The sequence below is a fragment of the Hippocampus comes genome, unplaced genomic scaffold (genome assembly GCF_001891065.2).
Source record: "Hippocampus comes isolate QL1 unplaced genomic scaffold, H_comes_QL1_v1.1 scaffold310, whole genome shotgun sequence".
In the NCBI taxonomy this organism is placed as follows: domain Eukaryota; kingdom Metazoa; phylum Chordata; class Actinopteri; order Syngnathiformes; family Syngnathidae; genus Hippocampus; species Hippocampus comes.
This window is the reverse complement of record NW_017805990.1, coordinates 33,339-60,511: the sequence shown is the minus strand read 5'-3', so window position 1 is coordinate 60,511 and position 27,173 is coordinate 33,339.

Here is a 27,173-nt window from a genome sequence, read left to right as displayed (position 1 = left end):
TGAAATGATTAGCGGTGTATTTGTCGAGCGTAAAATTACTGGGACGATGACAAACACAACAGATGTGGTGATAGTTCACAAATAATGGTATAATGCAGGAAAAAAAAACAAGGATAAATAATACATCTTGATTTATACAAAACAACTCGTCAACACGTTCAGTTGCTAGGAAACTAAAAATCTTTGCTGTCTCTTTGGAATAAGAACCCTGGCATGCCCAATGAGGAATCCTTTGCTGTAGAAAATAGATGCATAGATAGTTGGGGCTTCCTTAGACCACAATAGATCATTTATCGGCATAAATCCTGGAGGTATTAACACGGTTAAAATGGAAAACATTCTGGTTGTTTTATTTACAAATGGTCTTTTTAGATGGCTTGAAAGAAAAAATAAATAAATAAATAAAGACTCAAAGCGCTTTATACTGTGACCACGTTCACCTACTGATGTCACAGCATCGGGGTGTTCAGGATCTTGCTCAAGGACACTTCGACACCTCTGAGTTGTGATACGGCCACTCTACCACTGAGCCATCCCTCCTTGGTGTTAAGTAAAGATATTGAGTTTAATTAGCACTGTGACAAGGGCCCGAGTGATTCATCTGTATTTTACCATGTTTTAAAATAATCAAACCATGTAAACAACTGAAAATACATGTAAAAAAAAAAAAAAAAAATATCAGTTAAGAGCTAAATTTAAAAAAGGAGCTAAATTTAAAAAGGTGGGTCTTAAACAAGACATTCTATGCAGCCAATGTTCTTAAACCCAACTGTTGTAACAACCACAAGGGCGGTTCAGGTAAGTTGAAGCGTTTTGGCATGGACACATGCACATTTCTTGAAACAATTCCATGTTTACGCGAAAATATATATATTAAAAAAAAAGGAGGTAAAGATTGACCCCATTTCCGTGTGGAAGTGACCTCAGTCGGCCCGCTTTTGTTTACTCAGTAAAGTACAGCAGTGAACTACAGCCAGGCAGTATTAATTACAGGAGTGGACCTCAGGGGGTTTTCCGACATCTAAGTTTATAATTACAAGAAATTTGAAGTGACGCCACAAGTCTCCTGTTTCAGTTTAACTCTGTTTGACATGTGCCATGATGACGTGTGACTTGTTGCGTCAGTCATGCTTTTCATTTGCGCTCCATTGGTAAATTTATGCCAACCTATTTTAAGTTACTCCCTGTCTGTTTATGTTAGCATTAAGATTGCTGTAGCTATACCACGCTAGCATCATGTTTGGTAACAGCTTAATAGCTTGTGAGAAACTGTCAGTTATAACAGACCGGTGCCCCGAATTCATGATAAAATAGCACGTAGTCAAACTTATTGAACCAAATATCAAGTTTTGTGGATCTTTTCATGAAATCAAATGATCAAATGGTTGTATGATCCGAGGGTCCGTTTCTCTGAAAAACAATTGTTCAATTACAGACATGAATAATTATTTGTCGGTGTGAGTGTATCTATCGATCATATATATATATATATATAAAATGTTGCTTTAGTAGGTAGAAGATTGATCCTTTCCTGCAGTGCTCAAGGCAGAGACATAGAAGCTGCTTTTTATATCTATTGGCTGCACAGATGGAGGACCTGGAGCCGGCAACACAGATGAGCCAAAAGATACCCAGGCCTGGTTCCTTGTCATTGGGTTTGGGTGGGATCATGCAAGAACAGAGACATCGGCAGGTTACTACACCAGTGTCGCAGTTGAACATGTACCTATCAGAGTAGTCCTCGTTCGGGAGGCTGATGCACTGGTTTACTGGAGAGTCAATCAGGATTATTTTTCTGCCTGCACCACTGCTGCAAGAGCTAACCTCTCTGCACCCTGTATAAATGTGAACAGTGACTGTCTATTCAATGCTCTATCCAACATTCTGGCTGATCGAGAAAGCGGGCTGTCAGCTAGTAAAGTTGAGTTGCTCCTCTTTGTTAGAAAGAACCTGCCAGTGAAGTAGAGTAGCAAGTTTAACCCCATTTCTCATTTGAAAGGATGTTTGTTCTACTTGGGAGCCATTGTTTACATTTTTTTTGCACATGCCCCCGTCCTACTTGGCGGGTATTTATGTATTCATATATTTCATTTATTTGAAATACACGTTGCCAAGGTGCCATATTTTCTGTTGACCTGGACCTCATTATTTTTGAGCTTTCTAATATTCTGGTGTCACATTACTGCCTTTTTATTTGTAGTGGCTTGCCTGTTAATTTCATGGAGCTTTATGCAAATGTTCTGAGCTGTTACTGCAACGACCCTGCCCCAAAGTTTAATTTCATAGAGTAATTATAGTACCGGTACATGTGAATATTTTGAGTGGAAAGAATTCGGCTTTTACTAGAACTCATGTGACTGTTAATTTTACAGCGTTATAGGGATGTTCGCGGTAGCAGCCGTTCCTTATTTGCCTAGCTACTTAGTGTCTGGAAAGTAATTTAATTACAATAACTTGTGTTTAGTTTGCATGGTCTCCCCGTGCCTGTGTGGGTTTTCTCCGGGTATTCCGATTTCCTCCCATGTTCCAAAAGCATGCATGGCAGGTGGTTAATGGAACACTCTAAATGAGGAGTGTCCAAACTCGGTCCTCAGGGGCCACTGTCCCCCATCTATTGCCCGAAGACAGCTGGGATAGGCTCCAGATGGATGGATGGATGCTTATGAGACCAGTGAGCTGCTCTTTTGGCAACTATCCATTCTTTTCATAGGCAAAACCCTCATAAAAACAACAACAAAAAAAAAAATATTTGTGACTCCGATGAAAGCTGTGATGATTTAAACAACCTGAGAGACTCTAGAAAAGTCTCACAGCATTGTGTGGGAATAGGCTGTGAGTAGTGGAGCAGCTAGGCTACTTTTCAACCTCTCTTTATTCCCCAAGGGCTGAAGTTTCACTCAGTGAAGTTTTAGACGAAAGGAGCAAAATTAAAATTAAGAGAAAAGAATCTGTGAACTGAATGTGTCAGGATGAGGGTACTTGTGTTGCAATTGTAAACTCATTTAATGGAATTTGCTTTAAAAAACGATATTGGCTTATCTGCATTACTAAGACAACAAATGTGGTTATCTTTGAATTTCATGTTTAACAGCATTAAACTGAGATGTAACTTCTGTCAAATACTTATTTTTAACAACTAAAATAAAAATAACTAACCACATTATTTTCACATCTGTTTTCATACCCGCGTGTTATGATCTTGTGAACAACTGGATCAAATTGACCACAATAAATCAGGCTGCGATAAAGCAGTTGTTTATTTCCAATTCACATTTTTACAAACGTTGAATCAATTGCAATAAAAGGAGAAGGAATAGGTTTCCGAAAATCACAGTACACATTCCCGTCAAAAATTCTGACACACTCACCATGCACAAATAAGGAATGAACATAGAAACGCCTATAAGGTGTAAGTCACTGACAACTAAAGCTGATTTCAAATCATATACTTTTTTTTTCTAAACCCATAAATGTCATTTAAATCCGTCCAAAAAAGTAGTGGTGGGCGAGTCAAGCGCATTCGTTTCAGTTTTGCTCTTGCGTGCCCCTGAAGTTTTCGCCAAACAGGTGACAGCCATGTTGAAAGGTCATGAAAATGAATTGAGATTTAGCAATTTGATGATGCGTCTACATTAATTAGTAAAAATAATCAGTGTCGGACCAATAACCAAATATGGACTATATGCACTGAGTGGTGTGACGTATTTTCAGTAAAATGTAGTAAGGTGCCGTCAGTTCCGGTACTGTCGGGTGCCAGTGTGGTTTGAAGCACTTTTACTTTCGAGATTTTCTGTCAGTTTTTCTATTCAATATACGTTAGTTTTTTTTTTTGGGGGGGGGAGCTGGGGGGGTCCAATTGGTTGCATGTATTCGTTATGACATCAAGGAAGACCAAATTTTCTTTCCAGAGGAGAGAGGATAGGACATTGAGCTATCACTTCTGTGTGCCCAGGATAGGGTAGCAAGATTAAACCTGTTTCGCTTAAAAGGTGAAATCTTGTCCGGCCATTTGTTGCATCCTAATCAAAGTTTTTACTTTTTGCGTAAAACAGGGTTTGCACCGATTTCACTGCGATTTGCTGATTATGCCGTTCGTTGGAAAGGGGAATGTGTTTTATTTCTTACAGTTTGATAAGAATGAGTTGAGGAAATGTGTTCATCGCCGATTTCTGAATTTTCAAAACAGCCACCACAGACAAATGTGTTTGTGCCATATTGAATATTTGTGAACAATGTAATAAAACATTAATTTCTTGGGCTTTTTCTTTCAAGTTCTTTTTGCTAAAAAACTTAAGATCAATCACTTTTGGAACTTATAAATCGGCTCATATCTTCAACAGTCATGGAGAGAAGGTAACATAAGGTGACACAGATTGACGCATGCCACGAGAGGTGCGGTGACACCAACAGCTTTTTATTTCATCAATAAACAACAATATCTGGTTTTTGTATGAGAATGTCATGTATGATTTCATAGAAACACTCATTAGATGTTGCCAATTGCCTTTTCGTTTGCTCTTATAGCAGATAACATTTTGAAATTGTGTTAATGTCTGCTATAATAGTGCTGTGTTACAATACATTTTGGTTTTGGATACATTTTAAAAAAGTTTGTCTCGTAAGATACCAGTTTAATTCTTGAATGACAGCAGGCAACATGTATGGATGCTTGGCACATGATCTTCAATCCACAGGGCTGATTAGGCTGGCCCACTCATGGACCTGTAACATTAATTTCCCGTCTCCATGAACACTCTTATCAGTGAGATCCTGAAGCAATCTTGTCTGGGGTCTCTCCTGAAGCTGTCAATGGCCCTTGAATGCTCTGTAGTTGATCTGGGAATTTAAAAAAATAAAAAATAAAAAACAACCCCCCCCCCCAAAAAAAACCAACTATTTTTACAATATGCACACACACACACACACACACACACACACACACACACACACACACACACACACACACACACGCACACACATCTAGATCTAATAACGATAATAATAATTCAGTTTATTTGAGAATGGCTTTTCATAGTCCTCATAGACCAGGGGTGGGCAATCCGAGTCCTGGAGGGCCGCTATCCTGCATGTTTTCCATCTGTCCCTTCTCCAACACACCTGATTCAAATGATCAGATCATCAGCAAGCTTTGTCGAGGCCTGAACAATTGAATCAGGTGTGTTGCAACAGGGACGGATGGAAAACATGCAGGACAGCGGCCCTCCAGGACTGGGATTGCCCACCCCTGTCATAGACACTTAAGAATCGAGCAACACATGATAAAAAACGTACACTTTAAACCAAAAATATACAAACGTTTTCAAACAAACAAATGTCAAAAAAGATCAACAAAGCACAAAATGGGTCAAAGTGATTAAAATATGTTTAAAGCATTGCAGAACAGGAATGTTTTTAAGAAATGACTTGATGGATTGGAGGTCAGTACAGTTGCCAAACAGCCACTAATGCTAAGAAAATAAGAAATCACATCATAACAACTACTCTTGGAAAAGCTCATAGCTAGAACAGAAAATTGGAGCATATGAGGCAAAATGAATGGTACCACTGTCTTCAGTGTGAAACCAACTCTTCTAGAAAAGGTCATTCTTGTTTATTTTTCTGATGCAGACCAGTGTAATGGATCTTTTTCAGTCTTTTCAGGCCTCAAAAAGACGCATGAAGCAAAACATCTGTAGCGAAGACTCTGATACCCCGATCGCTCTTCCATAGCTTGCATAATTCCTCATCCCTCACTCAGACAATTTCAACGTCTCTCAGACCCCGATACCAAAGGGACGTTGTAACTATTTAAAGTTTAATGTTCTCTAAAGCCAAAGAATGCTAATTTCTGTAGCCTGCTACCAATTGTGGCAATTGTCTCCCTTTTTACCATCACTCCAAAATTACAAAACTGTTGTCCCCATGGCCCTATTTATCCCCATTGAAACAGCTGGTGATAATTATGCACAGGAAACTCACTGGGAGGAGACAGGAAGTGAGGGGGAATCTAAAGGGCAAGCACAAAACCGCGGGAGGCAAAATCAGGCCACAGGGTCCGTCTGTGGTCTCCGCTAACCCCCACTCACCCCCCGCTTGGTCCTCAACCCCACCGTAGCCTGTGAAGATAAGCCAAAGCAAGACATAAAAGCAGGTGGGGCATTTGGAAAACAGCAAATGAAGGAGGGGGTTGAACATGAGAAGGGACTTCATCCTCCTTTTGCTTTCTACACTCTTCCTCTTTCGTGCTGGGCACTACGCTACACTTTTTTCTGCAATTCAATTATTAAATATCCAGAAGGTTATATAACATTGTGAAAAATTGCTGCAGGCTTCAAAATAGTGTATGATCGTAATCACGTCGATGTTTATAAATCATCATATGGATTCTACATAAATGGAATGGCAACAAAGCCACATTCACAACCATTGAAGCGTTGCAGGCGTTTTATGGTTGCTTATCTTTCCATTTGATGTTCAGGTTTTTATTTCTAATGTATCATTCCTTAAAAGGAGTGCTCCAATTGATCGGTGGCCGATATTCGTGAAAAGGTAATCTGTAAATTCGATCAAAGCCTCTAAAGCGCGTGGGGGCGGTTTATTTCTAATGTATCATTCCTTAAAAGGAGTGCTCCGATTGATCGGTGGCCGATATTCGTGAAAAGGTACCGGTAATCTATAAATTCGATCAAAGCCTCTAAAGCACGTGGCTGTTGCAACACACCTGATTCAAATGATCAGATCACGAGCCAGCTAGCCTGATATTGAACCTGTTCACACATAATTTCGTACTCACACTGCAGCAACAGGAATATGTAAACATTTAATTAACGACATTTGCAAACAGCTGCTTTTATTGGGGTGCGGGATAAAAATTTTCCCTATTCTGTGACATGTTTTCCATCTCTCTCTGTTGCAACACACCTGATTCTAATGATCAGGTCACTAGCCAGCTAGCCTGATATTGAACCTGTTCAAACATAATTTCATACACTGTAGCAACACGAATATGTAAACGTTTAATTAACGACATTTGCAAACAGCTGCTTTTACTTGGGGAGCGGGATAAAAATTTTCCCTATTTTGTGACATGTTACAGACCAACACAGGAAACTCAATCAAAATGTGTGCATTTTCTGCAACCTCTATTTGAATCACGGTTCTATTTTTGAATAATACCGGGATAAAAATTTAACAAATGCTAATTTGATTCATTAAAAAAAAAAGAATAAATAAATCAAGTAATGACTCGATTATTTAAGAAAAATCGTTGTAGCTCTCAAACTGAAAATTGTACACCGAATCCACATGTTGGGTATCGGTATCAGTCGATCACACTTATAGATGATCGTATCAGCAATATAAAACCTTGGTCAGAACATCCCTAATTAAGAGTGTGAGGTAAATAAAATGTCACTTCATTTACCACAAACGGAACTGTGGAAACATTTGAGGGTTGCTGACACAGAGTGAACTTTCTTTTTTTTTTTTTGACATATTTGATGATCTATTTCTGAGTATCTGTATATAGCTTGTGTTTATCCGAGTGATTGTAGGAGAGCTGACTGACATAAATCCCAAGGGGGACGGGTCAAGTTGCCATTTATCTAAGGGGCTCTTTTATTCTTGTCTCTTTATTCTTGCGCTATCAATAATTCAACAGCCTTTTCTTCTCCTTTCCGATTGACACAGTGTCAATATTTTGACCTCAGGGGAACAAATTCTGTCTTCACACCTGCAGAATGTCCATAGAAAGAAGCTCAACGGCAAAAAGAAATGGATTGTAACTGTCACATTCACGTGATTCTCGATAGCAATGGTAAATACTTACCTTGCACATGCCTTTTTTATAAAATTGTAAGCACCCCTCAGAACAAAATCATTAGCAGAGCTCCTTTATTTTTTGCCAATCATGTGTATTTGAAAAGAAAAAGATAATTATTAGACACGATAGGCGGCCCGGTTGGCCAGTGGTTAGCATATTGACTTCACAGTGCAGAGGTAGTGGGTTCGATTCCAGCTCTGGCTTTCCCGTGTGGAATTTGCATGTTCTCCCCGTGCCTGCGTGGGTTTTCTCCGGGTACTCCGGTTTCCTCCCACATTGCACAAGCATGCGTGGCAGGCTAATGGAACACTCGAAAGACAGCACATACACTGTAAGCATCGCACAGACATCGGCCTCAGAAAGGCACATGGGCTGGCAGTTGATCATGTCTGACAAGCATCGACCAAAAAGCCTTCATTTTCCCAGCTCATTAAACATCACAGCAAGGTCAGCTTTGCGGTGGTTGGCCAATCCTGTCCTGCTGTTGTGTGGGCAGATACTTGTCTCCGAGCACAGCAGTCTCTACCACTAGCATCGTTCAGTAAAGTTATCAGTTCAAGAACAATAAAGAGAACAATGCCATCACAGGTCATGAAATTGTGAGTTAGGAAAAAAATGAGTGCGCCAGGTAAGAGCCCATATTCTGCGATGGTTACGCCTGTACTGTATACATGGTAATAATGATCAATTGGAATATTTCCCAACCAGTTTAGGGTGTACCCCGTCTGCTGCCCGATGACTGCCAGGATAGGCTCCAGCTTGCCTGCGACCCTTGTGAGGAATAAGCGGATCAAATAATGGATGGATGGAATCTTTCCATCTTAACCACGATGCACAGACGTCATGATGCAAATAGACATCATTTCCGTTCCTTGGCATCTACTGTCAATAAAAAACATGATATTCATGTTTTTTTGTCACACTAATAAAGTACAGTGAGACCTGAAATGACTAACTTAATTGGTTCTGTGAGCCTATTTGTAACTTGAAACATTCATAAATGTTCCCCATTGAAATGATTTGACATACAATTAATCCACCCGAAAACAAAGTAATATTTACTTATTTTTAACCCAATGTGTGGTTAAAAATAAAAACATTGGAAATTAAAGTTTCGAATGTTCCTTTTTATAAATAATTGGATTACCATGTCGGCCAATGCCTATCTTGCCTTGAATGATTCAGAACCTGGTTACACAACTACTACTATACTATACTATTTATAAATACAAAACTAAGTACAGTGGAACTTCTACTTATGAACTTGAAATTGGTTTTGTGAACCCGTTTGTAACTTGACAAATTCACAAATCGAGGTAATACTTCCCACTGAAATGAATGGAAATGCATTTAATCTGTTTCAGCCCCAAAATTAGGTAGCCTGGTGATAAAACGCAAGGGGAAAAACACTGATAGTCATGCTCTTCTCAGGTTTCACTCTTTTTTTAATGAGGAAGGCAGTGAAGTCAGATGAGTAAAATTTGGAAAAAGCACTGCGCTAAAGATCACTAAAATAAACTTTTGAACTCATTTTTATGTGGCATTTATCGATGGGACTTTGGAAATTTTCAGTTCAGTCCTGCACAGAACTCTGTGAGACTTGCGCCACCTCTGTGAATGACTCCCTGAGTTGGGGAACTGAAAACTAAGCACTACGAGCTCGCTTGTCCCACCACAGCCTCGAAAGACGAAAAGGGGGATCAGAATATATTCATTGCCAACAGGTGTGGCAAGGAATTTGGTAATGGTGATGGCAACCACCCCTTGGTCCGCTGCAAAACCACCTATGGGTGAATATATTGTACATGGGTGGAACTTCTGCCTGGTGAAAACAGTTACTTTCACATGGTTAAACCAACGTTAACCATCCGTTGTCTTGAATAAAGAAATATCACAATATCAAGAACTAATATTCAAGCTGTCATTTTATTTATTTATTTTTTTTAATGACAATGCAATGAATTTCAGACTTCTATTAGGCTACACGTCATTGAAAAACACAACTGCTGTTAGAATTGTGAGTGGATGACCAAGCATGCAGAGGTGCAACTTCCTCCAACATATGCAACAGTTTTTCCTTAAGCTGCACATTGATATAACTAGTTTTCAAGGTTGCAGCAATGTGATATGCATGTTGACAATGATGGTGACACTATGCAAAAAAAAACAAAAAAAACAAAAAAAACAAAAAAAACAAAAAAAACAAAAAAAACAAAAAAAACAAAAAAAACAAAAAAAACAAAAAAAACAAAAAAAACAAAAAAAACAAAAAAAACAAAAAAAACAAAAAAAACAAAAGAAAAAAAACATCATAGATTTATCCGCTCATCCATGCCAAGACCGTTCGGATATCAAGAACAATAAGTAAATAGAAGTATTTTTTTCTCCAAACATTTTGAAGGTAACTCAATTTGTACGTAAAAAGTGACATTCGTAACATAATGTTCCACTGTTGTTGGTTTCCTCCTCACTCCACAAGTGTGGTTCAATGCTGAGTCTCAGTTGTTCCATGTTTGTTCACCTCTGCTTGTGTATTTCCTGTGGGTTGCGTGTCAGATTCCATGCATACGAGCACGGGCGTGCAGAGAACGGGGCATCTACCTGGGGGGTGGGGCCGTTTCATCCACAGCGCCCACCTCTCCGGGGCACCGTAAATATATTTTGCATGTTGATCAATAGATCAATAATAGGTTAATGCACATGTTGAAGTGGAATCCTGCTGGGATAGAATGGGCATATACTTTGAGACCTCCCTCACACCCCCACACCACCCAGTACGAAAATGTTTTGTGTTGTGTGGAACGGCTGCCAGCCTGGAAAAGCTCACTTTACGTACCATATAATATGGTCATGAACCAAGCTGGCACCCCATTGTAGCTCGTCAATTAGTGCTCTGCATTCCAAAGCCAGTGGTGTGGGTTCGATCTCCAAGTTGGGTGATCACCGAAAGTGTAAAAGCGCCACCATGTCTGCCGAGGGCAGTACAATTGAGTCTGAATGAAAATACGGTTATTGTCATGATTCTGTTAGTCTTTTGTGTGCATGGCACGTCTCATTTCTCCTTTTTCTCCTGGCACGTCACTACAGAGGTTGGATTCTGGGCCTTCCTGTGGGGAGTTTGGATGTTCTCCCCTTTCCTACGTGGGTTTTCTCCAGGTACTCCGGTTTCCTCCCGCATTCGAAAATCAGGCACCGTAGGTTAATTGTTTACTCTAAATTGTCCCTAGGTGTGATTGTGAGTGTGAATGTCTGTGTGCCCTGCAATTGGCTTGTAACCAGTTCAGTGGGTACCCCGCCTACTGCCCGAAGACAGCTGGGATGGGCTCCAGCACACCCACGACCCTCGTGAGGATAAGCGGCTCGAATAATGAATGGATGAAGGTAAGGCATGTGGGTGTACCTGGCAGTTGCCAGAGGTCAATCTGGTATCAGCCTCTCCATAAAAGCTCTGGTGTGCAAGCAGGATATTGCCAGAGATTTTTGTCTTGTTCGGTAGTGCAGCACAATCTTTTTTTTTTTTTTTCCAAGCATATTCGCTTGAGTGAGAATGTTTTTGTCAATAACTGACTGATGGAGCCATTGGATTCCCAAATTTAATTTACTCCCTGGAAATGCTTTGCAAGGCTAGAGATGCTTTTTGCAAGACTTTCACTGCACCCACATGAGTATTCTTTTGCACATTTTAGGTTTGGGCCTTCATTTGTCTTAAGTAACTAAAAACTATGCTGTACTGAGTTAAGGTAACTGATGTGGCCTTTGAATAATGTATTCAATTTATTTGGCTACTTGGTCTCCATTATTTATCGATGTACGTCTGACTTCTTTTCAAATCGTTGTGGTAACCAAGAGTCAAGTGAATAACACAATTACTAAACTTTTGTACAGTTGTCACTGAGGTCGGCAAGCTGCCACACAACTGTTTATCCCAAAAAATAATCCATCCATTCATTTTCAACAATGCTTATCCTGAATAGGGTTGCAGGGGGTTGCTGGAGCCTATCCCAGCAGACTTACCCCTACCCCACCAGAACTAGTCACCAGTCAGTTGCAGGGCACATATAGAGACCAACAACCATTCACACCCACATCCACACCGTCACCGAGTGGGAACCGATCCCACGCTGCCCACACTCAAATTAGGCGGGTGTACCACTACACCATCAGCAACTCTTAGAAATAACTGATCAAACTATTTTTATTTTATTTTTTATATGAAGTGTGTTCACTTAATTGCAATGATATTGTAGCAATAGTATTTATACGGACCACATCAGGAATTCCGGAGTACTCCGGAACAGAATCGGATTCCATAAGCGTAGACACAGATAAGAATTGACAAAATGTTTATTTACAAAAATGCAAGAACGAGAAAGTACAACGAAAGACGCTGGAGACAGTGAACCAAGATAAAAATTAGACGAACCAAAAACTCTTGCAAAAACAAAAACAAAAAAACAATTCACTTGTCACAAAAGGACAAGGAAATCCAATACTCATATCAGAAAAACGGAGAATATTAATATTTTTAAAAAATTAAAATATTTGAAAAAACGTGGTGAGAGAACCGTGAGTCAAAAGTCATGAACGTAAACGAGAGTTGTGAGCAAGGCTGAATAATCCAACAGCAAGTTGTTGGCGTGGCTGTTCTTTTAAGGGGTTTTTACAATGCAATGTGTTCCCAACTGCTTTCTCGTAGACTGAGGTCCCAATTGCCTTCAGATCATTAACAAATTATTGCTGTGTACTAAGGGCAATTAATTTATGATTGAATTCGTAACAGGTGCGGCCTTGGAGGGAACACAAGACAGGATCATGACATACAAAATATGAATAATATAAATGGAGGAAATAAATATGTGATCCATTGATGAATTTGTACATTTGTTTATTTAGAGAAAAAAAAACAAGTTTATGTTTGTAATAGCTGTTTATGATTTCAATCCAGAATGCATACAAACACAAAATATAAAAGTTACAAAATTGTGTGCAATTGAGTTAAATAACTAACAATGATTGATTTAAATAACTATTTAATCCCATACAATTCAACAAAAAGTCTATCTCCCTCAGATTGCCTGGTGCCCATGTGGCACACAGCTGTGCACATTCAACAAATTTTCAAAATGACCCACCGTCTGGAGCTCCATGCAAGAGCCTTTCTTGCAGTGAGGATGAGTTGAACAAAGTTAAAGGGCCAGTCTTAAAGTACACAGCAATAATTTGTTAATGATCTGAAGGCAATTGGGACCTCAGTCTACGAGAAAGCAGTTGGGAACACATTGCATTGTAAAAACCCCAAATCTTGCAATTCCTGCAAAGTCTTAATGTTCTCCCTGTGCCTGCGTAGGTTTTCTCTGGGTACTCTCGTATCCTCCCATATGACAAAACATGCGTGGCAGGTTAATGAAACACCCGAAATTGTCCCTAGGTGTGAGTGTGAGTGCGGGTGGTTGTTCATCTTTGTGTGCCCTGCGATTGGCTGGCAAGCGGTTTGAGGTGTACCCCGGAGATAGCTGGGATAGGCTCGAGCACGACCCTTATGAGTATCAGAGAATGGATGGAGATACACACACACACACACACACACACACACACACACACACACACACACACACTCATATGTATATTTCTCCAGATGCATTCTGTATTACAGTTTGCAGTTATTTAACAGTATTAGTATCAGTCACAGTAAAAAAAAAAAAAAAAAAAAAAAAAACTGATTAGATTAAAAGATACATTCAAGGAAAATAGAGATTATTTTGCAGGATTACATTTTACAATTTTACACTACATAGTTTTGAAGTCACGCCAAACTGCTGCCTGCCATTATTCACCACATTGACATCCATTGAAGAAAATTTGCACACGCTGCAGAAAGCCTCTCCAGGTTGACTGTAGACAGGCTTTAAACAGGTTTTAAAATGTGCCTCAGCCAGCCATTTCTGCTGAAGTTTCATTTCCCCATTTTCCGGACATGTATTCCTTTTTTGCATTTGACAGAGCATGTGCCCGCAGGCCATAGTATTTCAGTCATCCTGCGTCCTGGCTTTGTGCACTGGAACTAGACCAAGTAGCCAATTTGAAGGGTTTTGCCTATCAATCATAACTTTGTACTACCAATCAAATTGGTTAAATATTGATATAGTCAAAATAAATGGTGCACAACAATGACTTTCCATTAATGGTATTTAATTTTCTAATGTCTATGTCATATTTAATGTTTTTTAATAAGGCCTTCCTTTTCGCAAAATCCATGAAATGACTTCTAATGCTTTATAATGGCCTTGGGGAAACGCTGGTGTTTGTAAAATGCTACTTTCACCTGCATTATGCAGAATGATGAAATAAAGCCTCAGGTTTAATGAGTTTGAGAGCGTCCTTAGTTTTTGTTAACACTTTCAACCCTTTGAAGACACCCGACAAAGAGAAGCAGGTTATGTGCTGAACAAGCCGAATGTATTGGTCAGTTTGCCCCATACGATGGTCGAGAGTCGTAAGTATAGACAGAGAAAGAACCAAACAGCAAATCGCAGAGTGTAATATGCATGAGTACATCGAAGAAGAAAAAAAAAACAGCTTCTGAAGGCTGATTTTGGGAAAGGGGGTGTCAGTGGGGAGATGATTGTGTGTGTGTGTGTGTGTGTGTGTGTGTGTGTGTGTGTGTGTGTGTGTGTGTGTGTGTGTGTGTTATTTTCAAGAAATTACGGTAAGTACCAAAGCACAAAAATTGTGAAAAAAATGCTGCAGACAGGTCGGGAAAAAACAACTGAAATTTATGTGATACAAGGTGAAAGAAAAAAAAAAGCACCACAACGAAAGGAGAAGATGGAGAAAACATCTGGCTCATGATGATGGGAAGAGGAAGCAAAAGAGGGTTGCCGGGGTGATGCCAAAGTCCACGGAACAAGAAGTAGAAGAAAAAAAAGGGGAAAAAAAAGGCCAACAATGAGCAAATCATGACCGGGAGCAAGACAGGATGCAATCCGCTCACACAAAAGATCAAACGAAACGTTTTGGTCATCTTGGAAGACTGGGAGCTGATTACCAATCACTCTCAGGTGCATGCTCTCTCCAACCACTTCACCGTGCCACCAGAAAACACAGGAAAGAGCCAACAGACAAAAAAAAAAAAAAAAAGTACAAAACAGGGTGGGCGGAAGGCAGTTGCTACTTAAGCAAGAGTACAAGTACCTGGAGGCCGATCAGAACCACATAAAGAGATCCATCAGTTCACATCTGGTGGCCGTATGGGACACCAAACATTTGTTTTGTAGTGCCAATTTGTTGGATGGCCAAAATGCCAAGCACATGAGGCGAGTTGAGGCCTCTCAGGCAGATGGCCAAGACGCTGGACCCCATGGAATTGCAGGGGCCACGTTAGCCAACCATCTGGCCAAAATGGCAGCTGCTGCATGTGCACTGTCGAATCGCGGCATGATGATGGCTGCACGTCGTGTGCCACGAACGGAACAAAGAGCTGAAAGAAAATATGTCCAACAAGGAACAAATCATAACCAGGACCAAGACAGGATGCAGAGGGAAATTGGCGCACATAAGTTTTAAAAGAAGCAATTTGGCGTCTTCCTGGTATGGGTGGTTGTCAGCTCACAACACCACCTATAACCAGACTTGCGGAATAACGGAACACATGTACCGGCGTTTGGTCATTGCCTCAACATTCGGGGATTGGGAGCTACTTTCAAAATGTATTTTAATACAGTTACTAGTTACCAGTTTAAAAATGTAGTTTGTGATCCAAAAACCGTAAGGTAATGTAACTTGATTACTTGGAATTACTTTTGGATTATACTTTTGCTACAATATAAATTTGTAGACAGAGGACTCCCATTATTTACAAGGTATAGGGACCAGGCCGACCCGCAAATAGTGAAAAATATTTCCATGAAAGTCCCGATGGACACCCCCTGACCCTGGTTTGAATCATTTTTATCTCAATATTTCAGATGATTTTATTATGGGGCAGTACGGTAGTCGACTGGTTAGCACATCCGCCTCACGGTCCAGGAGTCCGCCCCCACTTCTCAAATGCCGCACAGCGGGAGCGGAGAAAAAAAAAACAACTTCCTAGCGTCTCACTGTAACCTTTTCTGCTTGATCTCTCCCTGGCGGCCGTTGGAAAAATCTTTAAACAGGCCGCATCATTAAATAAGCTGTAGGGTTGAAAGCGTGTGACAAAAGTAGCCGCTTTTAGTCTGGAAATTATGGTAACTAACATTTAGGAGCTCTGAGTTTTCTCACAAAAATGCCCGGCTATTCGCAGTTTTGCATTTCACTCGATTAATTTGAGGGGGCAAAGTACATATTTTATCTCGAAAAACAGCTTATTTCAAGCCTTGCCTGTAAAGTAAGCCATTTTAACCTGTAAAGTAAAAGTTTTTGACATTTTAGGAGTTAAAACAATGGCAGGCAGCCACCACTGGACAAACACTGGTGGCAGCCTGCCACTGTATTTTACAGTTCAATCGATTATGTTTGCAAATAAGTGAATGCGAGGCTTTTGTCATGTTCTTTAGGCAACCACCGTGTGATGTATCTCCACTAATATATACAGTGGGTTGTGAAATATTTAAAATGTGAATTTTTGGTGAAGAATCAACACCAGGTGGGACTCAATCGTGAATTGGAATGAGATTCATACAGTACCGTCCCAGGGACAGAATGCCCGTCTCTGGTTTCAATCACGACATTTTTTTTCTTTCCTGACCCAAAGTTCGGATTCGTGAGAGTTCTTTTTGTTATGGCTCATTCGGTTTACACTGTGCTCCTTCATGTGCACATGTTCGGCGCTGTACTTCTGAGTTTGGTTCTTTGCATTCCACCAGCATTATGTTGTTTAGTAATCCATTATGAAAGTATATCAAACAATTCCAATTGTTTACCTCTTCATTGCAAGGCAGCTAAGAAATAATAGAAAGTAAGTTTTGCTTCATGTCACTTTTTCTTTCCAACTGAACACAGAGGCTGTTTGCACTTACGTGAAATAGCCGATACGAAATGCTCTCTTACATTGTTTTAGTTCGAATGCAATTCCATTATTTCCTGGTAAATGAAATATCAAACTGAATTCTGGAACAGATCCAAGGGTTTAATCAAGGTTGCAGTGTAATACACAGCTCTCCCATTTCTGACATCTCTCCTCTCTATTGTCTTTTGCCAGTCACTAAAAGCGAAAAGCCTATTTTCCAATGCTTACCATACAGACACTAAATCGCAGACAGCCTGCTGAGGTCCTCACCATTCAGTTGTCTTCTGGGTCAAAATTAACATTGAGACTTTTCTGCATGACTTCACCTGATACCTCATCTGCCTACTTGATGCTACCACCAAACACAAGTCAATGTGCTGGTGTGTCCTCGAAAGATCAGAGAAAGCTGTGGGGATCATTACAGTGATGGACTTGCCCTCTCTACATCTTTGTGTGTTATTAGTGACCCTGTCCACACTCTGTCAATCTGAAACTCTCTGTGGAAACCGAAACACATATCGGTTGAGGTGCTGGAAGAGGGACCATCATGGGAGGACAAGCCCCGACATGGAATGTACCACCGAACCATAACTGAAGTGGACTGATCTGAAGAGGTCCTCTCTATCAGTGGCTAGAGAGGGCTGGCCTGAAGGACAGCACAGAGGCACTCATCCTGGCTGCTCAGGAGCGGGCCCTGAGCACCAGAGCCATTGAGGCCCAGCTAGACCACACCAGACAAGACCCACGGTGTAGGTTGTGCAAAGAGACACCTGAAACGATCAAACACATAACTGCAGGGTGTAAGATGCTGGCAGGGAAAGCCTACATGGAACGCCATAACCAGGTGGCTGGCATAGTCTACCGAAACATCTGTGCGGAATATGGACTGGGAACCCCAAGGTCAAAATGGGAAAGACCTCCAAAGGTGGTGGAGAAGGCCCTTGCGAAGATCCTGTGGGACTTCCAGATCCAGACTGACAAGATGGTAATGGCGAACCAACCAGATATCGTGATCATAGATAAAGGGCAGAGGAAAGCCGTTGTAGTGGATGTAGCGGTCCCAAGTGATGGAAACATCAGAAAGAAGGAACACGAGAAACTAGAGAAATAGCAAGGGGAGGAGCCGGAGAGAGCCTGGGACGTAAAGGTGACGGTCGTGCCTGTGGTGGTCAGAGCACTCGGGACAGTGACCCCCAAACTGGATGAGTGGTTGCAACAGATCCTGGGGACAATATTGGACATCTCAGTCCAGAAAAGTGCAGTGCTGGGAACAGCAAGGACACTGCACAGAACCCTCAAGCTTCCTGACCTCTGGTCGAGGAACCGAGCTGAATGGGGGACGGACACCACTCGAGGGGTGAGATGAGGGAGGGAGGAAATAAATAAATAAGTTAAAAATATATCTATAAAGTTTATGCTGCATACAGACTGAACACGAATTGAGCATGTCTGAAACCTATTATTTCTACCGGAGACAAATTCCTTGTGTGTTCTACATACTTGGCCAATAAAGATGATTCTGATTCTGATTAAGTCAAGGCAGTTTGTGCGGATCGGCTCGAATCTGTGCTTAGCAATGCAAAGGATGCATTTGATAAAATGCGACTGGGGGCAAGCACTCGCAAATTCACTTCTTCAGCCATTCACTCGCATTTAAAAATTTTAACTCCAAAGAGCATCGCGTTGCAACAGCCAATCGGCATCAAGAGTTACAATGTCTCTCACACACACCCACATTACGTGAAGAATGTGGGACGCAATAATCATCATGGTCTGTGGGCAGCCTTGGAGAATGGTAAGTTAGTGTATCCGGTGAGTGTATTGATTTTGTTTTTTACAGCCATTTAACTGTGAAACGCGATCGTATTCAGCCGTTTTGACACAACCACAGGCCACCCGATTGACAAGTGATGTTCATGTTTTTTTTTTTTGTCAGAGGAGGAAGAGGTTCAACCACTTTTCTTCGTGTAGTTGAGCAATTCACAGTTGTTCCCACACGAACAAACTATACAATATTTCGTGTTCAGTCTGAACTTTGGATTGCATCTTCTCTTATTATTTCTGTCACTGTTTCTTTATTATCCTTTGCTCAGGAATGGGAGAGCAGCATGGCAGTATCCAAATTCTCGATACGCATTAGAGTGAATGATGTGTGGACTCTTGAGGACAGAGGCCCCATAATTTGTCACCCATCAAAGGCATGAGTAAGGGCACAGAGGAAGAGAAGAGCAATGAGGGATGGATAGTCATTAAACTAAGTCTTCATTTGTTATGAATGAGCTATAAGGCCCCCCTGAAGTAATTTTTTCAGTCTCTTTTTGAAATACAGGTAAGGTTAGACAATGACACAGAGAACCCAGAGAGTCGATTAAGAATTGTGATGTCAAGATGAGGAAAACATGTCGTACATTGAATCCCGCTTTATTGCGGGAGGGAGACACATTCCAGATGTACCCGCTGAATGTGAAAATATGCAGTCGAGAAAGACCGTGACTTAAAAAAAAAAAAAAAAAAAAGATGTCGCTTACACCAGCGGCATGGTGGATGACAGGTTAGCACATCCAGCCACTCAGTTCAGAGTTTGTGGGTTGAAATTGTACTGTACAGTGCGTGATTGAACTGTGTGAATTTTTCAATAAACCACTCAGCAACATCACAGGCGGGTTGGGCCATAATATCAGTTTTGGTTGAATTATGCTTTATCGTCGTCATCTGACCTGATGAAACAAAAGGTTCATTTAAAACCATGCTTGCATATTTCAATTGCTGTGAGGCATAACCGCATAACATCTGTTGATTTAATCTCAACGTTGATTGGTCTACATTTATTTATTTTTTTCCCCTCCTCCCATTGGATCAGGGCATTTCAAGGTAAGATTATAAATGTGGGGCTGCTCATCTTATGTTATTTCCCTCACTGACAACGCGCAGCGATGGCGAAGCATTTGCACGGCAAACTATTTTGGAGTCGGACTCCCATGATTCCACAGACTCTTCCTTTTTAGCACCTCACTGTAAACCCAAATGCTCAAGTTAATTAAAAAAAATTGAGGACACAAAAATCTAATTTTCACAAAAAGTAGTATTGACTCAACTATGTCAAGTTGGTTGAACTTGGTCCGTTTTATGAGTAATTTGTATTTACAATTTTTGATTGAATTGAATTATACTAGTTTTGGGCTATGCATTTCCGAAAAACATAAATTAACTTCGACTTCATAAATTTGAATTATCCATCCATTTCCCGATCCGCTTATCCTTACAAGGGTTGTGGGGGGTGCTGGAGTCTATCCCAGCTGTCTTCAGGCAGTAGGCGGGCAACACCCTGAACCGGTTGCCAGCCAATCGCAGGGCAGACAGAGACGAACAACCATCCGCGTCACACTCACACCTAGGGACAATTTTGAGTGTTCCATTAGCCTGCCATGCATGTTTTTGAAATGTGGGACGAAACCGGAGGCCCCGGAGAAAACCCACGCAAGCACGGGGAGAACATGCAAACGCCACACAGGAAGGCCGGAGCTGGAATTTAACCCGGTACCTCTGCACTGCGAAGTCAACGTGCTAACCACCTGACTACCGGGCCACGCTGCTCAATCATCAACCCTAAAAATGATATTGCGATTTTTTTTTTCAATTAGTTTTTTGTTTCGGTCAATGGAGATTTGAACAATGATCTGCTCGCATTTAACAAAAAAAAACAAACAAAAAAAAAACCTCAAGAATGAATACGATTTTGCACCCCCTCGATGCCAATGTGATGGGAACTATTGTGATTTTTATTGGAAAGGGAGAATTTGTTTGGTCATTTGTGATTGTATTATTTTATATTTTTTAGGTTTTATTTGACTTCATTTATACTGGCTTTTATTTTTGCCTTGTTTACTGTCTCCAGTCAGTTGACATTGTAAACTATACACTGTTCTCAATTTTCTTATGTGGTTAAATAAGGATTAGACAAACTAATACAAATTACTTCCCTTCATGAAATAGCAGCCGCAAGGTGTTTTTCTAATGAAAAAGTAATCTCTGGGTCAGCCTCCAAAGCAAAAGGTGGCGGTGATGTGCGTATCAGTTAGCAGACACTGCAATTTAAAGAAGAAATAACACAAGAAATTTGACCTTTCGATGTTTCCTCGAGACGCGGCCGGCAGCTGTCAACCCTGGACTTAATGTAAGTTGTCACGCCAATATTTGTTCACTTATACTGATTTCTGCTTTTGTTGAAGAATTTGTCTCAAGTGAGTGTAGGCCTTATCTTTAGCTGCTAAAGGGTTTGCTTTGTGAAACAATATAGTAAGTAGCCAACCCGCGGCTCGCGAGCCGCATGCGGCTCTTTGGCTGGTTCCATGCAGTTTCCGGGCTTCCGTATGACAAGTGTCGAGTGCAGCGCCACCGTTGAGGCGCTGCATTCAAGCGGTGCTAAGTTCAGCGGAATTTACGATGTCAGCCTATCATCAATCCCGTTACTTGATTGACATAGAGAGCAACCAATCAGATGACTGCATCACCGCTCATGCGCAACAACGGCGCTAAGCACTAAGCTCGTCAGCGAATTATCTGTGACTTAAGGCAGGCGTGCCCAGTACGTCGATCGCGATCGACCGGGAGCCAGCAGACTGGCGACCGCGAGGGGTGGGAGGAGGAAATGGCCCCCTCCATTTATGTGTCTGTGTGTTTCGGTTTCATTCCGGCTGTTGCTCATCGTGGCGTGCGTACATACGCGCTCGTGTGCATGGTTGGGCACAGTGCGGAAAGTAGGTGTGGTCTCGCCAGGCTACAGGGAGGCAGCTTCTCAGCTCACCTTTTTGATTGACGTCAATCGCGCATGTGTGTTAGACATTTCATTGAGAAGTAAACAAATGTGTCACGTTCGCTCTCAAAATGGCAGGGGAAAAAAGCACAGCAAAACGAAAATATGACGAAGAACACAGGATGTTTTTCACAGAGTGGGAGAGTTTGTTGAGCGCAACGGCAAGCCATTCTGCCTCATATGTCAGTCGTTTTTGCACAATTCAAAGCTTCAAATCTTCAGCGCCACTTTCGCTCACTCCGTGATGTCATCGACCAGGAATTTCCAAGAAGGACTGAACTTCGCAAGCACAGGTTGGACATTTTGAAAAGCAGGGGCAGTTTTAAAAAAAATAATACAAAGCACTCAGAGGCCGTGACGCTTGCATCATATCAACTGGCTTACAACTTTGCGCCGGCTAAAAAGCCATACAATGAAGGGGACTTCATTAAAAAATGTCTCAGTGACACTGTTGAAATCTTGGATCCTGAAGATGACAAACTAAAAAAAAGGATATCAGATGTCCAACTGTCCCGCCACACTGTTGAACGCAGAATATCGGACATTAACATGTCTATTGAATCACAGTTGCATTCTGACCTTCGAGCATGTGAGTATTTTAGTGTCGCATTGGATGAGAGTTGTGATATACAAGACAAGCCTCAATTGGCAATATTTGCACGGTCTGTGTCAAACAATTGTGTGATCAAAGAAGAACTGCTTGATATTGTGCCATTAAAAGACAGAACCCGTGGCATAGATGTGAAAGAAGCCATGATGGCCACATTTGTGTAAGCAAATCTGCCCATACCGAAACTAACTGCAATAACCACGGATGGAGCGCCAGCCATGATCGGATCTGTGAATGGGCTTGTGGGGCTGTGCAAAGCTGACCAAACATTTCCAGAGTTTTGGAATTTCCACTGCATCATACACAGGGAGCAACTCATGTCTAAATCGCTAAATTTAGATGTCATGAAGCATGTGATGGAAATCCTCAACTACATCCGCACACATGCATTTAACCACAGGCAATTCAGAAATCTCATCACTGAGTTGGAGCAAGAGCTTCCAGGTGACCTCCGGTTGCACTGCACTATGAGGTGGCTGTCAAAAGGCAAGGTACTCTCTTGCTTGTTTGAGCTTTTGGATGCCGTTTAAAACAAAGGAGATGGTGTTTGTGTGGAAGAGAAGATGACGCTTCGGTCACATAATCGAAAGCAGGAGCCGTCAAACGACAGTCCGCCTGCGACCTTGTACCAGCCAAACAAAGACATCGGCATAGATGAGGGTATGATGAAGTGGCGGGGGCGGCTTTCCTTTCGGGTTTATAACCCACAAAAGCCAGTAAAATATGGCATAAAATCATACATATTGTGTGATTCTGAAACAGGATACTGTTTCAATTTGCAGCCGTACAAAGGGGAAGCTTGTATAGTGAACAATATTGTCTTCAGCCTGCTGGACCGCCTCGGTGGACAAGGGTATACCCTCTACATGGACAATTTTTATAATTCTGTGACCTTGTGCACCCAGCAGCTCGAAGCAAAAACTCATGTGTGTGGAACTCTCAGGAAGCACAGAGGAGAACCTCAAATGATACAGGAGGCCACAAAGAGCAGCTTGGGGGCAGGGGGAACACTTGCACGCCACAACGGCAACGTGATGGTGCTTGCATGGCAGGATAAAAGAACAGTGAAAATGGTGACCACCTGACACAAGCACACCATGCAGAAGGTGGAAGTGTGGAAGGAAGGGGAGAGGAAAAAAATCAGCATGATGAAGCCGGAGTGTGTTGTGGTCTATAATTCACACGTGAATTGGGTGGACCGTTTAGGTCAGAACATTGCCTACTACTCCTTCATGCGGAGGTCCCTGAACTGGCCCAAAAAGTTTATTGCTTATTTATTTCAGTTGAGTTTGTTCAATGATTTTGTTATATTCAAAGCCAGACACCCAGATAAGGCGATCTCTCTTTTGGACTTTATGATGGCAGCTGCAGACACTTGGACCACCCAGCCACCAGTTGATGAAGGCCAAGATTTTGATGTTGAGGCTGTGAGAAAAAGTCATCGAGCCCCCTACAAGATGGACACACCCGATTCGGCTTGGAAAATTACGAAAGCACAAGCTTGAATATTTGCCACCCACCGCCACAAAATTGAAGCCTCAGAGAAGGTGTTGGGTTTGCGTGCGCCAAGGGAAGCGCAGCGGGACAAACAGGTGGTGTGAGACTTGTGTGCCTTTGCATCGAGGAAAATGTTTCATTGTGTATCACACACAAAAAAAAATAAATAAATGTAATTTGTAGGGTGGATTACACGCACGCACACACAAATACTAACTGAACACTTACACTTTCGTTTATTGTTCATTCTGCACTTTTATTCATTGTTCAATTTGCACTTTCTTTCATTGTTCAATAGTTTTGTTATGTGCAAATGAATTATTTTGCTACAAAAACATTTTTTGTAATGTTGTTTTGTAGGAGGAACACATGATTGAGGTATTTGAGCTGTCACAAAAGCAAAAAATAGTGTCAAGCAGAACAGCCCGCGTATGAGCAAGTCTGCAAATGACAAATGTTCTTACCAAGTGGATAGTGATGAACTGCAGGCCGATAAACATAGTGGAAGATGAGGGGTTAACAGAGGTGTTGCAAACTGCGTCCAATGACCCATCATACAGGCCACCTTGCAGGACTACAGTGATGACCAAAATCAGCAAGATGTATGACAGCGAAAAGAAAAACAAACTTGAGATTTTAGTGTTTCTATAACCAGAGATCATTGGACCTCAGCTGGCAACCACAGCTATTTGGGAGTGACCGGACACTTTATTGATGGTGAGTGGAACCTCATCTCATTTACACTGACTGTCATGAAAACTGAAACCAGGCATTTTGCTGATAAATGTGCCGAACAGTTCCTCAAGGTGGCAAATGACTGGGGAATTGAAAACAAGCTATCCACCATAGGTACGGACAGCGCAGCAAACATGCTGGCTGCTATGAGAGTCCTTCGATATGAGCAAATCGCCTGCAATGCTCACATTCTTCAGAGGACCATCACGATCTGCCTTGATAGTAGTGGGTTTGCTGGTGTACTAGCAAAGTGCCGCAAGATTGTAGGCCATTTCAAACAAAGCCCTGCAAGTACCACAGAACTTAACCAGCAGCAAGTAGTGTTTGGAAAAAAGACAGAGCAACTTCTACAAGATGTACCAACCAGGTGGAATTCGACCCTCGCAATGGTCTCACGGTTCCTACGCAAACGAGGGGCTGTCCAGGCTACGTTGGACCAACAGAACAACCACAATTTGGTCATGCCAACCGAAGCTGAGTGGGGGAAACTGCAGAGGCTCGAGGTCCTGCATGAACCATGCAGGTAAGCCCGTATTAATATTTAAATCAGGGGTGTCAAACATGCGGCCCGTGGGCCGGAACCAGCCCCCAAAGAGGTTCGATCCAGCACACAGGATAATTTAAAAGTGAGAAAAAATGCATAAAAGACACGGGATGAGTATTTTTAATAAGATGTAACTCATGAATTATCTGCTAGGGGGCACACTGTTTTGATCAGAGTCGAAGACAACAGCAATCTCAGTCAGTCAGTAAGACAGACCTAATACAGCAGACGGTGTCAGTGCGCCACCTGTTGCTTGTTAGGACATTGTTTCTACGCTAGTCTCTACCACTTCACGATAACCCTCATTAGCCAAAATGGCATTATCCAAACGGGGAAAAATAGATATTACGGAGTGTTAAATTTTCAATGAAAAATGGACGATGTCATATTTATTTATAAAAATGCACGGAAAACCTTTGTGCTTGGTGTGTTTGCAACAAGTTTCGGTATTGAAGGAATATAATATTCAACGCCACTACGAGAGTCTTCACGGCGAAAAGTATGATGGCTTGCAAGGACAACTGAGAAGAGATAAGATCAACAAATTGCAGGCAGGTCTGAGGAAACAGCAGTCAACTTTCATACAGAGCCGACAAGTCAGTGAAGCAGCGGTAAAAGCCAGCTACCTATTTGCTAGTGAAATAGCATTAGCATCAAAGCCATATTCTGACGGTGACTTTATTAAACGATGCATGATGAAGGCGGCTGCATTTGTCTGTCCCGAGAAGTGACACACTTTTGCCAATATTAGCCTGACGAGGAATACAATACAGTGAAACTCCTCTTCAACGAAATCATGTTTGCAGCAAGAAATGTTTCACAACAGGGGGTTTTTCACTGTAGCAAATTTGATCTCAGATGTAAGCACACACACACATGTCTTTTATTTTGCTTCCTCCGTCTTTCATTTTGATCACTTTTACCCTCTCTTCCAGCATCAGAGCTCTTCTTGTCTTAGCTGCTTGACATCCAAAGGTCCGTTTTGTAGCCATTTTAGCAATGCAACGTTCATGCTGCGTCTGAATCTAACAATAAGAAATACTTCCTGGACCCGGTGGCTTTTCTTTCCACCATCTCACTGTCTCGAACTCGACCTCCCCTCGATCGCCACCCAAGACAGCGTTGCTCAGCTGATGGCATGCAATGAACTTTTAAAGCCAGCCACGGGACGCTTCGTAGTCCTCGATGGCCATTGTTAGCGCGATGGAACTCGCCTTCTCTCTAATTAGCGCTCCAGTTAGCATAAGGTTTTTAGCATGATAACAAGTAAAGCATTCCAGGAAACGTTCGTTTGTTTGACTGTCCATCGAGCCACAAGCAATTTACTCCGAGGCTAATCGGATGCATTCCACTCTATCTTCCACGGATCTAGCTACAGTATCTACACAAATAGACAGTGAGGTCCCTCTTGGCCAATCGGAGGCCAAGATGATGCTCGGTAAGCCAATGGCAGAGCAGCTATGAGTATGTTGCGTTCAGGAAACTCGCAGCTGTGACCGAAATAAACATCGTTCACTATGTAAACCAGTGTGGTGGTTGCTGTTGCCGTTTCCGAACGAAGCAGTAGAGGTCTCTGTTGGATTATAGTTCGTTGTAGTGAATGTCTTCACGAGGCAGGAGCAGAAAAAATGATTTCGTACAACGCAACAGGGTTTTTTTTCGTTGTATGGGGGTCAGGAGAATGGGAATGGTGTTAATGCATGAAGTTTTTTTTCACATTAGGGGGTATTTTCGCCCATGTAGGTTTTGTTCTAGAGGAGTTTCACTGTAGCAGAGAGGATTTCGGTCCTGTGCCATCAGCCTGTACCATCGATGGTAGGAAAGAAAGCTGGTGTCGCGACTAAGTTCAGAGAGAAAGAACAAGCCCTTCATGGAGGAGATCGTTTCTGGACATTTCACTGTATTTTGCACTAGAAGGCATTGTGTTGCAAGCTCTTGAAAATGGACCACATCATGGAGGTGGTTGTTCGCACTGTAAATTTCCTCCGATCCAGAGGACTTAACCATTGTCAGTTTGACAAACTTCTCAGTGACAACATTACCCACAGCCTGCCATACCACATTAAAGTGAGATGGCTGAGCAGAGGCGCTTTGCTGAGTCATTTCTTTGAACCAAGAGAGGAAATCGGACATTTCATGAAGAAAAAAGGAAAACCGGTGTTGGAA